We start from the raw sequence: 14,237 nt of genomic DNA, 5'->3' as shown, positions 1-14,237 counted from the left end.
TTACCTAGTGGAAGTGAGAGAGCCTTCACATCTGCAAGCTGTATTCATATACAAGGAACAACCACACAAAGGCCAAACTAGCATTGACTTCAAAGAATTCTATACACCAAGGAAGAGAGAGAAGGACAGGAGAGTTGCTTATCTTCTAGAGAGATCACTGGAAATCCAGAGCTGCTTATTTTCAGAGAAGGTCTAAGGAAAAATGGCTAGTTTAGAGTTTGAACTCTGAAATCTGTGTCTTAACAGCTGCTTCAGTTCAAAATATCATTTCACATTATACTCAAACAACTTTGTCATTTTTTTCTTGAATGAAATCTAATGAATGAGTTCTTAATCTGGAGAAACTCTCCTCTACACTTTGTTTGTTATCACTAAGTGATACTTCTTCCCCAGCATACAGTAATTATTGTGGTTATTTCAAGGGCTAGTCTGCGTGTTATTTTGCCTAGTGCTGTTTTTATCCCTACATTACAGATGCTTTATTTAGTATAATACAGTTGATCAGTCTGTAATGCAGTTGAATTTGTTGTTATAGCTTACTTAATAAACAATTATGCATCATCTACGCTACAGTCTATGAATCAGAATTGCACAATATATTCACAATTCTTTCTGCTGCTAGTGCTTAATCAAGTTATATAATACAATACTTATGAAATCTAATGACTAGATGTGATGACTCAGGAAGTGTGTTCTTTCAGGCAAGGGTTAGGGTTGCAATACAAAATTTGCTATTGTGAAAGAACTTTTCATAGGATATTGTGCCTAATTAATATTCATCATTTTCTTAATGAGATGAAGGGAGGTGGCATGGAGGAATGTTATTTTTAAAATTCATATTTATATTTATTTATTTATTTATATTTATTCAATTTTTATTCCTTGGAAGTGTAGATTTTAGTGATAAAGATGTGTGCCTGAGCCTTGTTTGTATTCCTTACCTTTGCATCCCTTCCAGATTAGCATCCTCTGACTTCTTACACATGTAGAATTCTGGAGCAGACCCAGTGACTGCAGTGGAAACCATAAGAACTGTGCTGGTTGTGAGAAAATTCAGTACAGTTTTGGGAATTCCTAGTAAACAATTAAAAGTAATCAGCCAATTTACCATAGGCATTTTGGAGAGGCCTCATTCCAGCAGTCTGTGAATATAATCTTTGCTGACGTTAAGAGCTTAATAAAAAGGTAAGAAATGGAAGTAGCATGATCTGTGCAATTCTAGAGTCTTTCATAAATGCTGGCCTGACTGGTGCTAGCAAGGAAACAGTTAAAAATCTGTATGCATAACAGTTAATTAAAATGTCAAACAGAGCATCCACAATTCTCTTATATCTCAGTTAAATGGCATGGACTTCTTCAGTACAAATTACAATTGCTTGTATCTTTTATACTTTCTAATCAGGTAATGGTCATACAGGTACAATCTCCACTACACGTAAACAATGCATCTTGACTTGACCATGGAGCTTGTAGATACTTTTATGGAGTGGCTGGCAGTATAACAGATTCATCCACAAAGTCTTTCCATTACATTTACACAGCCTGAAAACATCTTCCTTTCATGCAGAGGGTGGTGACACACTGGAACAGTTTGCCCAAGAGGCTTGTGAATGCCCCATCCCTGGAGGCATTCAAAGCCAGGCTGAGTGTAGCTCTGGGTCTGGTCTAATGGTTGGTGACCCTGTCTACGGAGGGAGGTTGAAACTAGATGATCTTTGAAGTCCTTTTCAATCCAAGACATTCTATGATTCTATGAGTTCTACTTTTTTCCAGCTTTGTCACCCATCCCAAAGGGAGGAAGGAAAGTAACCAAAAGGCTGTGTGGTGTTTATATGATTGCCAAGTTGAATTGTGATCCTAGACTTCAAAACAGGATGGCTTTAGATCTGTTAACAGCTAAGGAAGGAGGGGTATGCACAGTAATAAATCAGAATTGCTGTGCTTATATAAATGAGAATTTGAAAATTGAAACAGACTTAAGGAAAATTTGGGAGCAGACAAAGGTTCTGCATAAGACAAGCATGGATGACACAAGCTGGGAAACAGAGTAAGTGGGATTCACTTACTAATGGGGGAATTGAAAGGTGGAAAAGGGCCCCATAAGAAAAGTAAAAGGCAAAAAGAAGGTTTCACAGTAACTGAGAATAGGGGGGAGGATAAGGGGGATAGTTAGGAATAGTTTATAGAAGCAGGAATGTTGAGCTCATTAGAGGAAGGGGAACAGCAGGCACATGTTCTGGGATAGTGAGGGGGATGAAGGCCATGCTGATAAGCTTAGAGACATCTGGCAGGGAGGTGATTAGATGTCCAAAAGAGCAAGACGAAACTAGTTTGGGGGATGCCCCCCCTTCTCTGTCAGGAGTTATGGTGAGGAAGGTCAGAAGCCTTCACAAAAAAGACAATAAATTCTTCAACCCAGACCCACTACGCATGCAGAGCAGGGAAGGGTCTGCATGCTTTGGGGTATAATGAATATGTATCTGAATTCTGGGAAGTTACTGATTATGTATTAGTTCACTCTATATCTGTAGCACAATTTTTCTAGACAGTGTGCAAGCTTGGAGGAATTATCCCCCTTCCACCAGAGCTTTTGTGCAATTGTCAATAAAACATATTTTCTCTGTATCCTTACAGGCTATAGGGTTTGATTTCCCACACGTCAATTTGGCACCCCAGATGGGACCTGCTCTGTTTGGCTGTGGGATCAGTTGAGAGAGGGGACGCCTTTGGCGCGCCCAAGATTTCTCTGAAGGACTTCCTTTTGTCATCCGATCACTGCGGGAGCAGACAAGGACCATCAGCGGACCAAGTATGTGATTGGAAAGGGGACCTGTAAGTCGTACACGAGGAAGAGAGCTTTTTGCTCCCCCTTAGGCTGGGCTGGTGGGTGACAGAATATAGGGGGTATTCTGTCAAAAGCTTGCCTGGGCTCTCCTTGCTGTGATAGCAGAGATTTGAGTTTGCATGCTCTTTTACCATCTACTGTTATATTCGGTTCCATGTATTTGAACTACTGTATTATTATACTAGTACCACCAAATATCTTCTAAGCAATTTTGAACTCGGTTAAGACCAGTCTTGTGTGTCCTGAGTGAGTCTGGTGTGGATGGACAAAGCGAAAGTTTCAAATTTGTTTTAGAGACCACCCCATATCCTTTTTCCTTTATTCACCAGTATGTACCTGCTGGGGAGATTTAAAGCTCAGAGTGGGAACATGACCATCACAATCTAATTTCATTGTATTAATTAACATGACTAATATAAAGGAAACCAGTGACATCTTATACGTGTATAGTTAAAAAACTTTTTTTTTCCTTAGATTACAAATAATGTTTTAACATAATATTCCTGTGATTTTATGGCCAGCCTTCCATAAGCAGAAAAAAATCTTACTCCAGACTCTTCAAACATAGCTTTTTTGCCATCTCTTTTGCAGTGTTTCCTGCCATGATCTTCTTAAAGCACTACGTGATCTTTCTGCATTGCACACCTTTGATATTATATAAACAATAGTCCACTTTCAGCCTCTGTATCTGTGTAGCTATGTTGTTTTGGGTACTGTCTATTTTAGTAGATAGCTTCATCAGCTGGAGACTTGCTATCACTGTCGCTCATGTTAGAACAGACAGATAAAATTTATTTTCTATGTGGGGCTCTTTTGTTTCAATAAGAAGCACAGCTGTGATGAAAATTTTGAAGAGGAAGGCTACCTTTTAAATATAGATGTTAAAAAAATTTACAGTCACAAATGTATATTACTTTCGCATTTGCGTGTTTCTACTATGCCATTCTATATTTGCTCCGTTTGCAAATCATATCACAAAGAACAGTTATATAAAAATGACAAAGCTTGCTGATAGAAAAGCTAGAGCAAAATTGAAAAATCACAGAATTCACAGGACAGTGATTGAATGCAAGATGGGAAAGAATATTGTGTACTTAGGTGCAGTGTAGATAAATGAAGTGGACTTAAAGGATAAAAAGTATTCCTACTTTCACATTTAAAATAATAACTTCTGATGTGGCTTAATATTTCAAGAACAGGCGTTTCAGTTTACAGTTTCTCCAGGAAAACATCTCAGCAGTCAAAGAACAAAAATTGCTAATGCAATTATTACAAACAACAAAAAAGAAAAAGAAACAAAAAAACAACACACAAAAACACAAAAACAATAAGAGAGGGAGAAGTTACTGTACTGATGCATAAATTTGACATTCATCACTGCCTCAAAGAAAGTGACCACACCTGCTTGTCTTCCTGACGATTTCTGCTATAACTGGAAAACCTTTAGCGACAGGTAACACGGGCAGTTAGAGGTACTGGACAGCTTCCATACCAAAATCAAGGCAATGGGCAGGGATTCCTTATCCTGTGGCTGAGATTGTTTAATGGAAATATGATTTAGGTGCACAGATTATGAAGTGGCTAAAAAGGAATCAATGTAGCTCAACAAAGAACTACGTTCAACAAAGGTAAATGAAATGTACATAGTGTGGAAAACACTGTTGCTCTCTGCCAAGGCATGAAATAGGAACTATCAAACAGAGCTGAATTCAAAACAAAACCAAGAAATCAGTGCATCAAAGAACAGGTGACAAATGAGTTGGCTTCTTCCTGTAGGATGCTGTGGATGCCATGTGGGTGCCCTGCTGAGGACCTGTCAGCCATTCAGCAGAACTTCCAGCCCCCGGTGGATGTCTCTGCTACTCTGGCATTTTCCTGGCTCAGGAAGGCCTTCTGATATCCCTAATCAACTGCTATGCTGTGGGTAGATCCAGCATTGGAGCTGATCAACTTCATGAATGAGGGCTGAATGAATCCATGGAAAAAGATCATTGATATCTGTTCCATAGACATCCATTCATGGCATCTGCTGAAGGCAGAAAGATGAGCAAAACAGGCCCTTAACACGAATCAGTGAGAACATATTTATAGTGTAGCAGGATTAAAACCTGAAATTTCTGGGTGCATCTGGTGAACTTTGTCTCTTAGTGAAGTGGTTTACTAATATTGATCTGAGATCACAAAAGTAGTGTTTTTCATAAGATTGCCAGTTCAGATCATGGTGGTACTGGAATTTTTTTCAGGCAGAGCATAAGGCTCTCCGCTCCTCTAAATGCCTGTGAAACTGAAGATAATGTAACTCCTGGTAATTTTTAGTTCTTCACTGCCTTGTTTTATATAAAATGGAATTTATTGGTTCTGAGAGGAAAGTTTCTGCAATCTTGACGTACGAGAATAAGGCTGAGATGAACTGTGTCATTAGGGTGGGACCCACCTGTCTAGGGTAAGAATGGACTGGAGGCTACTCTGAGTAAGCACAGGATTTTTCAGTGTGTGGAAAATAGAAGTAAGGGCCTTTTTGTACGTGGTGAGAGTTTGAATGCAAAATGGGAAATAATATTGTGTACTTATGTTCAAAATAGTAGATAAATCCTGCTTATTTTAAGCAGACTCTGGAAGACTTGATAAGGGCAGAAAACCTATGATCTTTTTTAATTTCTCCTGCTTTCACATCATCCCCTTGGGAAGAAAATGATTCTGCCCTTGTCCACTCGTGTATTTTTGCAATTGATTCCTTCAGCTGTCTGCAAAGTAAATACTCATAAGAACTTGAAAAAAAGTTCCATTGCCCAAAGGTCTTGTCACTATAGTGTGTGTAATACATATTTCAGAGAACCAGAGATGTTAACAGGAGGAACAGTTTGTAGCCTACACAGAGGCACTGCTCTCAGTAAATTTAATTTGATCAAAAGTAATTAGACGATAATGTTATAATTAAATAAGTGATGTCTTGCTATTTACTATCACCATGCATATCACAACAGGGCAGTATCCATGGCAAACACAATTTTGCCACAGCTGCAGTATAAATAATTCAGCTTTAATCAAAAGCCACATCTGGTCAGGCTTATATAGCAAAATGTCATGTCAAGACAGGCCTTATTCCACCTGCCAGTCTTGCATGTGATTCGAGTTACTTCTGTATGAAAACATCACAGCCTGCGCTCCACAGAGTAATGCAAAGCACAGAGGCACATTCTGATCAAAGGCTGAAATTCTTCTTTAGAAACATCTCCCTGTATTGCAGGCAAAAACTTACTGTTTATTTATAAGCATTTATTTGCTATGCCACACTCCCACTGTTATTCATTTATCAAATCAGTAGGAGAAGCCCATATCACATACAACAGAAGACAGCATTTTTCTTGTCTTTATAACCTACAGATGGTCATTTTTAGGGCAATAATACTATACCACATATCTTAGGCATAGTAGAGTGAGTATGCATGAATACTGACTTGGTGTGCCTGCATAAAGCAGAAAATCTTATCCAAAGAATAATTACATGCTGGTGGTACTGTAATACATCTTGCAGTAAAAGCCAGAGTTAAGGACTGTATTGTAACATGAGTTAGAGACTGTGACTTAGTGGTGCCCCGGGAAACAGATCTTCTTCTATCCCGAAATTAGATAGCATTTTGTCAGAATCACCTCATGGGAAGATGTTATTTGAGTACCATTTTCATCCCAGTTAGAAATGTACTGCTGCCCAGAACACATGCAAACACGGCTAGTTCATTCACAGTTATTGCTGTGCCAGCATTTTCTTTCAGCTGAAATAATTATTTTCCTTTGGCATATTTGCTGTTAACTTTTGCTTTATGAACCAGGTAGGCCACTGTCTTTGGGAGTACTTTTAATTCAGTGCAGCCTGTAGGCACATTCCAGCTGTGAGTTAGCTCAGATGCAAGACCAAGAGACTGATTTAGTTTGATTAGCTGTATTTCATAGCAAAATGCTTTAGTCTTAACTGAATTCTCATCCCCATTTCCTTCATTTTATCTATAATTTCTGTCAAATACTGAAATTCAGAGACACTGCTTCTCTATGAAACTTTATTTCCTCATCAAAATTAATATTGATACAGTCAATCTTTAACTAACCAGTATGTATCTTTTTAAATATATATTTATCCATTATTCTGTTAAATATATACTAAAACTTTGCATGGTTTGAGTTTGGGTTCATTAAATAATAGCTACTTGGATCTCTTCCTTCACACTTTTAGATTTCCACCCCTCATACTTTTCTTGTTTTAAAATACAGCCATTTTACATGCAGTTCTGCAGTCAAACATTGTTACAGTGATATCGGTAAGGGTCTTTCAAACAACATTTTTTTCTGTGCTTGTCATTGAAGTATCAGCTCTTTCAAAACCCGAAGGCTCCATATGTGTTATTTTCTTTCTATATCAGTAGGGGTCTTTTAAAAAGTATTTTTTTTCTGTGTCTGTCACTGAAATGTAAGTTCTTTCAAAATCCAAACGTTTCATAAGCATTATTTTTTTTCTCTTCCCTTTCAGCTGAGATAAAATCCAATGCAAACCTTCATTTATATTCAACAAACTAACTTGTCATTACATAACCACTGTAATAATGAAAAGGTGGGGCAAAATGCATATTTTGTTCTGGGACCAGATCTAGATTGCTTTTAAATTGCACACCACCCTCACTGTGGATAAAATTCCTCCACTATTCCCCTTTCACCTATGAGAGCAACAAAAATCTTTTCTACTTGGTTTAATTTCCTTCTCAAGATCAACATCAGCTTCATATTTGCCTGAACTCACTTTGCTGCTGAAAGCTTTGCTCTAAAAAAGCGGCTTATTTGGTTAGTTAGCTGAATTCTTACTTCTGGGTTCTTGGTTATGCTGATTTATTTTGGGGGGTGACTATTAGAGTCTAGCTGTAGCTGAAACTCTTCCTAGTTTCCAGATGCTGAATCTACCCTCAAGAATCCAACCTTTACAGAAACGTCTACACCAGTATAAAGGACACAGGCTACAGTTATATGATCGACAAGTTATATGATGAACAGAGAAGTCAGGGAGGGGAAATAAGCTGAAATTTTGGAAGCCAGGAGGCTGAAGCATTTTTTTATGTAATAGATGATCACAAAGATAGAGCTTCCTTGTCTGGAAAACTGTCTGGTTGCAGAATGCTGCTCTCTGAATATAGATAATATTTTATTACTTCTTATAAAATGAGAAGATCATGTTCTGTTAAATTATCTCTTACACTAATGACCTTTTCAAAAATGTATAATATTGCTAGCAGAAAATGTTCTCTTCTGTAAGGAATAAATCTTTATTAGTAGTGGGTTTCTTCAGTGCAGCGTATCTATCTACAAACAAAACATTATTGCCAATAATCTCAGTGGTTGTTTTACCAACAAATTATCATTGACTTCAGAGGTAAGGCTTTGGTGCTATCAACAACTGGGCTGTTATAAACATGAAAAGAGGTATTTTCAAGTATTTAGTTCTACAATTACTTTTAATCTATGAAATATTCTTCTGTTTGTGATTTCTTTATAGCTGTTAGTTTTAACAGCGGTGACAAATTTGTTTTGAAGGATTTCTGAGAAAAATAAGTTTGAATTCTCATTAACCTTGAGTCGTTTCTCTATTATTACAATTATTTAATGTCTAAATTCACAGAGGACTTCACGCAGAAATGTTAGTCTAGAAAATATGAATTAACCATCAGATGCTTAGATTTTTCTATCAACAGGAAACTACCCTTTGCAGATTACTTGTACCCAGTCAGGCTGAATTTAAAATGCATTCAGTGGAGTATTCATCTCCCTTTGTTACAATGGGCATGGGCAGTTCAGCTCTATTACACACAATTGCAAATATCTACTTAGGAGAAGCCAAAAGCCAGGATAAAAATGGTTACTGCAATTCAAGCTTAAGATCTGGATGGAAGACTGCACGAGATTTGACGTACAGTGCTTTTTCTACATACTGTACTATTACATAGTTTTTTCTATTACATACTTTTTCTACATATTGTTTTAAATTCCTTCATGTGAGCATCAGCTGGAAAATATGAAGAAAACTACACAATGAATAGTTGTGGAATATGAACAACTGGAAGCAAGAATATCACCATCAATTTGGTGCTTCAACCTGAAAGTTTTCCAAAATACTTTTCTGGGGTGGTAACTGGATCAGAGACGCAATGGCAGAAGCAGGAGTTGGTTTGAAATTAAGCCCTAACACACAATTTCATTGTGTGAGGACAAACTTTATAGGGGAACTGAGCATTCATCCTCTAGAAGACGCACTGAGAAGCATTTAGGATACTGATATACTAGTGACTAAGAAAAATAATGCTCTTAATAATCCTACATGCAACATAAGATGGATTTGTTCTACAGATGAGAAATGGCCTCAGAAAATTACTTGCTAAGGACAACATGATAAAAGATTTAGAAAAATGTTCAAGGAAAATCACTGTAAATGCTTCACTTATTAAAGAAATAGATAACACTCAGTTTTATAACAGATTGTAGCCAGCTTAGAGACTTACAATGATATAAAGAAGATGGCTTCAATCAGAAAAATAGATTGCTGACCAGGGTTTCTTTTACTTAATATGCATTCTCACAAGCAAGTGTTTATACAAATCCATATTATCAGAGAATCACAGAATCATAGAATGACTTGGGTGGGAAGGGACCCCAAGGATCATCAAGCTCCAACTCCCCTGCCACAGGGAGGGCCGCCAACCTCCAGATCTGGTACTAGACCAGGCTGCCCAGGGCTCCAGCCAACCTGGTTTTGAACACCTCTGGGGATGGAGTGTCCACAGCTTCTCTGGGCAGCCTGTTCCAGCACCTCACCACTCTCTCTGTGAAGAACTGTCATGCAATCTAAACCTTCTCTCTCTGAGCTTAAAATCATTCCCCCTTGTCCTATCACTGTCTAATCTTGTAAAAAGTTGATTCTCCTCCTGTTTATAAGCCCTTTTTAAATAGAGGAAGGCTGCAATGAGGTGTCCTCACAGCCTTCTCTTCTCTAGGCTGAACAAGCCCTGCTCCCTCAGCCTGTTATATCACCTGTGCCTGCTATAAGCACCATTGCATGAGACAATGTAGATGCAACTGCAAATGAAAGCTTGTTTAAATAGAAGAACAGCAAGGATTTTTTTAGAGATCCTGCTCAAGCTTCAGTGATCATTACCATGGGACATTCATGTCCCAAGGCAGGATCAGAGTGGCAATTCACTATGCCTCTTCACTACGGATGACTCTTGACTGATCAGCTCCAGTGATCCCAGCTCATTTTCTAGCGTCTGTACTGTCAGATCAGAATGATGTCAGGTCCATGTTGTGGAGGCATGTGACAAAGAACAACTTTTCAAGTTGATATATGAATACAGATGTGTGTATCCACGGTTAAGTGCAGAGAATCATTGTCCTAGCATCACATGATACAGGGACGAGAGATAAAACAACTTTATTGTTTACTTGTCTACTCAGGAACATCTGAGTAGAAACAGCCTGCCAGGATCATATACAGACCATTTTACTTTTATTCATTTCTATATTGTAACTTCTGTTCCCAATTTTAACTGGCTTGGAAAGGGTGTATTAGAATTTTGATTTGTACCAAATCACTTCACTAGGGTTAATCTCATTTCACTGAACAGTTGCAGAACATATGACGTAGATGTGAATGCTATATCCTATATCCATCTTGACACCTGGAGAAAACAGTGAAAGTCATGCAGAACAAAAGGCCAGTGTAATTCTATTGTGGCATTCGGGTAAGATGAATTCAAATGGCTTGGTAAGCATCAGGTTAAAAATGACTTTTTTGAGCTATATTTCCTACATAGATTTAGAACATCTTTGATGAATAATTCATCTCATGAATATAGTTTATTGTGCCTGAAGAACTAGTCATATCTCATTACCTCTCAGAATTAAGATCATCACAAAATAGGTCTGAAGGATTCCCTAAAATCAGGAGTCTGAGGCAAGGCCACAAAGTGCTAGAGAAAAAAATCAGCTCTATCACCAAGCTGAAGTTGACCCATCAGTCATTTAATCATGACATGAAAATCCAAGCAGCAGTGAGTTAATCCCTGGAAAGCAGTTTCACAAACCAGCTCTCACATTTAATGCCCTTTTTTTCAATATTGAAATTGTTTGGATATTAATATGGAGTATACTACGCCTTGTTACATCTTTTCTATTTGTATTATGTGCCTCTTATTGTCACTGTATGAATGTCAGTGTTAAAGATTGGGAGACATGACTCATGGCTTTCAGGGACAACTTTAAAGAAAATTTTGTTTCCCAGCTACATATTTCATTACCCTCTGTCTTGAGCAATCCACTGCAAGTAATACTCCCAGCTCTGTTTTTCTATGAGCAGCTATTTTTGAATATTGCTTCCAGATTTTTCCCACTGGGGATCCCATTTCCAGTGTCATATGAAACTGGTCATTGTTCTCATATGGCAGCTCAGGATTTGCAACTGAAATCTAACATGACCTTTAACTCCAGAACCAAGGACCATGATTTAGTCTGACAGTGGCTGCTTCAGTGAATATTATTAGATAATTTTTGAATTCTCATTTGTAGTTTAAAAGTTATCAGACAAAGCTAAGAAAAAGCTTACCTATCTCTGCCATTGTCATTTAAATCTCCTGTGTTTTATTCCAGCCTTATATTTCAATTTTCATGTTGCAGATGCATTTCCAGAGATGTCAAAATCACAAATTCTCCTCTGAAATAAATCAAAGATCAGTTTTTATCATATAGCTTTGTCTGGTTCTTACTTGCATTCAGTACCAGAAACATCTGAAAGAAAATCTTTTATACTGATTCTGTCATCAGTTCTGGTCCAAGTTATCCACAGTGATCCTTGTATATGAGACATGTTATTTGTTTTACTGTCATTTATTGTCATTACTTGCTGCTCTTTATTGAAGAGCAGTCTGCTGTCTGCCTTTTTGGCCATTTAGACTCATTTCTGAATTATGTCCTTTCTTGCAAAAACTGTAGTAGTGGACTATTCAGGACTAGATAGACTGGCTTCTAGTATCCCAAAATAAGTGAGAAATAGGCAATCACTACTTGCTATATTCTAACTGAAAAAAGCCCACAGGATAGCATCAGTATAGTAAAACTGCCCATATTTGATGCCTGTTCATCATTCCTCAGCCTCACTTAAAACATTTGAAAGGTAGTGTTAAAGTCATAGTTGACGCTGTTGGAAAGAGATGGCTTGGTACCTGGATCCAGCATATCTCTTTGTAACAGTGGGTGCTCAAATTCCGTATGGTAAATCAGCTTGCTTCACTCTCCAAAGAGGAGTATTTATTTTCTGAAATTCAGAAAGCCAAAACAATTAATTGTAGATTATATATACAAGAGTGTCCTTCTAAAAATTTTCCTGCTAAAAAACATATCTGTATTTTCTTGTAGGTTTACAAGACACTTACTTCCAAGGGGAGCAGCTGAGAAGTAAGAAGATGTTAAGAGTGGTGGTCAGGAAAGGGATTAGAGGAGAAAACTGAGCTTGCCTGGTAGAAGAAATAACGAAGATATTTGTGCAGATATGTGTCACTTTCATTATGATGATCATATCTAAGCCTCTATTTTTTTTTCTGATTTGTTTGCTTCACTTTTCAGTTGTTTCTGAGGGGAAAGGGCAAAACTTTGTCCTTTCACAGGTTTGTATAAAGTTTGGTTAACTTTGAAAGACACTGAAGCACCAGAGCAGAGTAAAATATCCTTCTCATTTTTTTGACACTGAACAAGCTCAGACTATAGGAAAAGCATATTTAAATCTTCAAATATAGGGACTGTCTGTGTGAATTTGGGGTTGTTCTATGAACGCTCAAAACCTATATATAGAGAATAGGCTGCTGGATGTGAAGTTCCAGTATTTCTGATATGAATATATACATCACTGAAGCCTTTTTGCTACACAGAGTCACGGCTGTACACGTTAAAATATAGATGCACACCTTACCTGTAAATATGCTGTATTTGGGAAGCTCTTAGCACTTAGTGAAATACTGGAGCTTGGTACATGATTACATATAATACTGAACAACATAAAAGAAAAGAAAATCTATACGTCTATAGCTGTGATTACTCCTTGTACTCGAAACCCAGTTGGGAGATGTAGGTTTCCATGGAACACAGCAGTTTATTGGTAAGGCAGAATATCCTACTTCGAGTTAGAATTGCTAGTGATCCACAGCCTGCGTTTGTTTCCAGAGGGACTTGAAGAGCTGTTTTAAGCTTTCAGCTTTTACTCATCTACAAGAGCTGTTTACAAACTTCTTACTGATGATTTATCAATATGGGAATTCACATCCTGACTTGTCCAAAGTAATCTATCTTCAAACAGGCCAGAACTTTCCATCTGTCAAAGGAATAGGAGACATGCAAAAAAAAAAAAAAAAAAAAAAAAAAAAAAAGGGAAAAGCAGGTTGTTTTTGTTCTACTGTGGGGCTTGTTAGTTAAGCGTAAGGAAAGTTTTCCTGATTCTTAAGGATTGTATATTATTTATATAATTGTTGGAGGTGTGCTCAAAGCCTTAATTAAACATCCTTTATGCTGGCTGTTGAAACACAGATAACCTAGTTATTTACCTGATTCACAGGGAAGAATTACAAACATTTTAGACCTTCTGTGTAAATCAGCAAAATTTATACTATATATTTAACATCTCCTCTTCTCAAGTGCCTAATCAACACGAATCAAATGCATTTTCAAAACATGATTCACCTATCCTGTCCATAGACATTGTAAAGTGGACCTATTATTTTATGTACTAAATTGGAAGAGCAATTTTAGCATGCCGTGTGAAGATTTAATTTTGCATCTCTCATTAAAGCTAATGGAGACTGTGTTGTTAAATCACATGGTGCATAACATTCCATATTCCCTTAAGTGTCCTTATGTTGCTGAACTGGGAAGAGGCTGAAGAAGTATGCACATGTATTTTGGTGAGCATCTAAGAGTTTAATTTAATTTTCAGGTCTGAGACCAACACCCTTGAATAACTGGTCTCATATGTGTAATCAAATTAAACCAGATGAACTCAAACATTTTAAGTGAATAAGTGAAATAGCCAAAATTAGTTTAAATTAACAAGGTGTTGTATCTGTGTGGGTCTTGGCCCAAGGAAAAATGTTCCTGTAACAACTTGCTGAAGTAGTCCCTTCACATGCACTGATAAAATCTAGCAAGTGATTTTTAAAAGCTTGGAGCAGACAAATTATTTGGCTTCAGCATTGTTCAAGTTTGGCTTCTTTTTTCCTGCCCTTTTCAACATTTTTCCTTTTTTTTTTTCTTGAATTATTCTTGAATTTTTATTATATGGTCTTCATCTAAAAATCTTTTATAGCCCCAGAACAAA

General features: G+C 37.3%; 1 long non-coding RNA gene across 1 annotated transcript; it reads left to right on the top strand.

Moving 5' to 3' along the window:
• The first annotated feature begins 2,380 nt into the window (after positions 1-2,380).
• LOC128074551 (uncharacterized) lies at positions 2,381-13,299 on the top strand. Its single transcript, XR_008203235.1, has 3 exons — positions 2,381-2,463; positions 2,635-2,809; positions 12,290-13,299. It is a non-coding gene; the product is annotated as an uncharacterized LOC128074551 (long non-coding RNA).
• The last annotated feature ends 938 nt before the right edge of the window (positions 13,300-14,237 follow it).

Source organism: Tympanuchus pallidicinctus, unplaced genomic scaffold, assembly GCF_026119805.1.
Source record: "Tympanuchus pallidicinctus isolate F22 unplaced genomic scaffold, pur_lepc_1.0 scaffold9, whole genome shotgun sequence".
Taxonomy (NCBI): domain Eukaryota; kingdom Metazoa; phylum Chordata; class Aves; order Galliformes; family Phasianidae; genus Tympanuchus; species Tympanuchus pallidicinctus.
This window is presented reverse-complemented; position numbering and strand designations above follow the sequence as displayed.